The sequence below is a fragment of the Miniopterus natalensis genome, chromosome 12 (genome assembly GCF_054644295.1).
Source record: "Miniopterus natalensis isolate mMinNat1 chromosome 12, mMinNat1.hap1, whole genome shotgun sequence".
Lineage (NCBI taxonomy): Eukaryota > Metazoa > Chordata > Mammalia > Chiroptera > Miniopteridae > Miniopterus > Miniopterus natalensis.
Window position 1 is genome coordinate 26,547,343 of NC_142092.1, and position 4,601 is coordinate 26,551,943.

Sequence of the window (4,601 nt, forward strand, 5' to 3'; positions counted from 1 at the left end):
TGTTTTCCTGAAACAGAACTCTTTTCTTCAAAATTATAAATATTCTTCTCTCTTTTTTCCTCCAACATACAAAATGAACTCTTTGCTTAAAAATAAAAATGACTTCATTCCATGCTCATAGAGGCTAAATACTAGCTAAACAGTATGCAGTGGCTTTTGCATTTTTTCTTTTTTTATGTGGCTGTCAAATCTGCTGTAAGAATATAACATATTTTATTATGCTTAAGGTACACTTAGGATAGTATGATTTACATTGATTTAAGGAGTTTTAATATTAATGAAAAATAAGCACTACATATGCTTACCCTTTTCATAGAGTTGAAACAGGAAAGTGAATCAACATTTGACTTTATGTAATTTTCCAATAAATAGAGCATTTTTCAGAGTTCAGTACGCATGATAAATCGCAACTCCCAAAATATGAAATAGGATGGTTAGGGTGAAGACAGAAAAACAGAAGACAGTCAAATAAGGCAAGAATATACATGTGAGAGGATTTCATAGACATTTTTATTTTATTTTATTTTATTTTTTATTTTTTAATATATCTTTATTGATTTCAGAGAGAGGAAAGGAGAGGGAGAGAGATAGAAACATCAATGATGAGAAAGCCATTGATCCAGCGCACAACCCGGGCATGCGCCCTGACCAGGAACCAAACCCCGATCGCCTGGATCCTAGGTCAACGCTCAACCACTGAGCCACGCCCGGCCGGGCCATAGACATTTTTGAAGTTGTTAGTTTGTTAGATAACTATTCACTGAAAACATAATTTCACTTAATCAGAACATTTCTGCAAGATTCTGTGAGGTTTATCACACCAAGGCAAATTAATTTTTATATTGACATGGAGTCGTGGTCTTTTTAGTGTCATTGCCACAACCCAGAAGTGTAGCCAAGAACGTTCCCAGCCTTATAGCAAACCTGCCTTGTTTGTGTCCCTTCTGACAGTCCACCCTCATGCTTGGAGACCCAGCTCAGACCCCCTGCTACAATCTTCTTGAGTTCTCACTGGTCTCCTGATTCAACAGATGTTTATTTGGAACCTGTTATTCCAGATATTTAGAATAAGCACTGGACTTGACAGATCTAAGTGTGTAAGTCCTCACAGAACCTACATCCTGGTGGAAAAGTAAATAAGTATATAAGCAAGAGTGTATGATAAATACTATAATCAGACTGTGATAAGTGCCAAAAGAATCTTGACTAATTAGTTCACTTAAAAGTCTCTGCCAGCTATAAACATTGTGCTATTTTAGGTAAATATATAGACTTGGTCAACCAGCCTTTCTGCTCTTCTATAATGAAGGCCACACGTGGTTATTTACATGTACTGCTATAAAAAAAGAAAAGAAAAGAAAAACTTTATGTAGAATCTCTCCTTCTAGGGACATACTGTTTTGTTGTTTTTTCCTGTTAAGAGTATCTGGGGATCTGTACATAACTGTAGAAAATTACTGTTGGAAAACTGTAAGTATCCCTCACAGTATGTAGTAACTTGACTTTCTGTTCAAAAGATTTCCCTCATATCTCTGACTGTTAACATATAACCCAAAAGCTCTGGCAGCATTGCATCACTGGATATAAAAAAGGGAACCTGGCTTAAAGTGGAAAAAGGAACAGATGGCGAAGTATATTCCACACACACACACAAGTAGGTTTTCTGCCGTGGAAGCTGCTTCTCCTTTTAATTCAGTTCCTTATGTTCTAAGTCGGCTACTATTTCTGAAAGCATTGAGCATGCAGGGCCGCCGTTTCTAAGTATGGACCCGCGAGAAGCAGGAAAGAAGCGATATACGGTAAGCATCCTGGAAAAATGAGGGAGCTACAGTAGACGTTGCAAGAATCCCTTTCGGCTTCAACACGCTGTGATTCTGTCTTCTTCAAAGGCCACGTGCAAGTGGTACCAGAACCTGTGGCAGCGCCCGGGGGGCATCGCTGTAAATGCCTTGCTTTTCTTATTTCTTTTTGCCACATACTTTAAGCATTTGAACCTGCTACCAAACCTCACCCATGTCCTGTTCAAGGCCTGCAGCTCTTTCTTGCTCTTGAACTAACCTAATGTCGGACCTCCACCCCAATGACTCAGATGGCTTCCATTCTCCTTATAACTCAAGGCATCCTAATCCTAAGTAGCCATCCTATGACCATCTTTTTGCTTTTGCTTACTGAACTTCACTTTTTTAAAATTAGAGATATTTTGAAGGCTTACTATTTAAGTAAATATAAGTTATTCATATTTTAGTAAAAGAAACAGTTGAAAATAGACTTTTGGTGGGGGAGAAATGTGGAAATTAATGGTCACTCTTAGTTTCCTGTGTGCCAAAGAGCTATTGAGCTACGAGGGTTAAATATAAGAATGGACAGTTATGGGAAACTCCTTTACTTGCTTTTGTAAATGTTAATCAATCCTAGATCCCACCTTCCTATAGACGTCCGTCCCCCCCCTCCCCCCGTTTCCAGTGTGATTATAAGCAATGGGTCTTAATGAAATTAGGTATAAAAAATAAGAGTCAATCGGTGATAAGAGTGAGGAGTCAAGATATGCAATACAACTGGAAGCCAAAATGAAGCAGTGGATGCTAAGGCGAGAAGCAGCGGGAATAATTCCAAATGGCAGGGGTCAGGCCGGATGCCCAAGTCAAAGACTGCGCCTATAGCCTGAACCCAGGGTCTGTGTAAGAACCCAAGGCCCCCAGAAGGCATGTGCATGAAGTACATAGGGAATCGGGGGCAGACCTGGAGTACTGAAGCGCAGAGGATCCTGAGCGGTTGTTGTTGACCAGATGAAGCGGAGGTTGTAATAATTTAAGAAGCCAAGGTCAGCAAGTAAAGACAAGGAGCACAAAGGAGCCGAGGGCCGAGGCTGAGGAAAGCAGCGCAGCACAGCCCAAGGCCAAGAGGGTAGTAGACACGGGCAGGTAGGAAAGGCGGCAGCCGGGCAAACATCTGTCTCACAGCAGCAGCTTTTTTATACGGTTCCTAATTGTAGCAAGAAGTAGATAAGTCAGCAGAGCTAGCACACAACCTGGAGGCAGCCAATGATTGCGTTAGGGAGCGAGCAAGTCCACTTGGTTGCAATGGGAACCATCAGAAATGAGGACTGTTTGGCAACTTTGCTGGGAAAACACAAAAATGAATAGAATAAGGTAGGTAGCGAGCAGGAGCTAATATTTCTGCACTGGGCTTCTCACCTGTTCTAGTCCATTTAGTCATTCTTGCAATAATTTCGAGAAATTGATAGTAATCTTTGATAAATGAAACGACCGAGTACAGTTAAATGAATGGTTTGTGGTCAGTCAACCAGTTGATCAGGTACACAGATCAAAATATACACGTTGACAGTGAGAGCAAAACCCAGTTGTCCAGTGTTGTCCCGCTTTGCATGACAGTGCTGTGCCACATGAAAAATGAAATTTCGGTTCTCATACTTAACGGAGTCAAAACAAAATTTTGGCAGTGGTGTCAATGTGGGAGCTTCAGTAGCGGAAAAGAATTTTATGTGGGCAGTGTTAAAACAAAGGTCCAGAGATGTTAAATTGTGAACATAGGGGGATCTTTTCCTTGGCTGCATTTTATAAAACCTGGTTTGCTCTGAGGAATTTTATGTCCTCAAACTAATAAAATAACATGAATAATGGTAAGACATATCCAACAGTTGCCGCATATACAGTAAATGCTCAGTATGCTAAGTGTTTGCAGGCATAATCATATGATATATCTAATTTTCATAGGAACCTTGTAAGGTAGTTACTCTTATTATCCTCAATTTTATTTTATAGAGGAGGAGCCTGAGGTACAGAGAGGTTAGGATATTAGCTGAAGGGCCATCTACTTATTAAAAATTCGGAGCAAGGATTCACACACCAGTGCCACTCCTTCATATTTGTAGTCTTTAGACTTTCTAATTTTACATTCACAAAATAACATATTTAACTTACATGTTATAGGAGTCTATATTCAGACTGCAGGTGTGCTGTCATGACATTATTGTCCCTAAAAATTAAGTGTTCTTTGTTATATAATATAGTGAATGATGTTTGAGTACTAAAACATCCATGGCAACAAAGTGTCCATGGCATTTGATATTGAATTACTAATTTTCATGTATATAAATATTTTTTTGGCTTATTAACTACAAAGTATTCGCATTTGTTTTTCATCAAGTGTACAAAACAGATTTCTTTTTTTAACTGAATTTATTGGGGTTCACAAAACCATACAGGTTTCAAGTGTACAACTCAGCAAAGCCCGCATTGTGTGCCCATCACCCAACATGAAGTCCTTTTCCATCCTTTATGTGCCAAGTGGAGTGGCGGTTTGAGATCAGCGGTTTTTGCGGTATTTCCATTTTTAAACAAGGTGGGCGTTTAGTTAAACTATATTGCTTTCAATATAGAAATATTATCCATATTAACAACATATACTTCTTCATTTTCACTAATTGAGTGGAGAATATTAATTGTTCTCTAAATGGAGTCATCCATCATGTCTTTTCAGATAAATGGTGCATGTTTGATTGAATATATTTTTCTGTAAACCACTGCACAGTTACAAGTAAGCAATATCTATATTTAGACCTTCCTTGTTTTCTGAGAAAA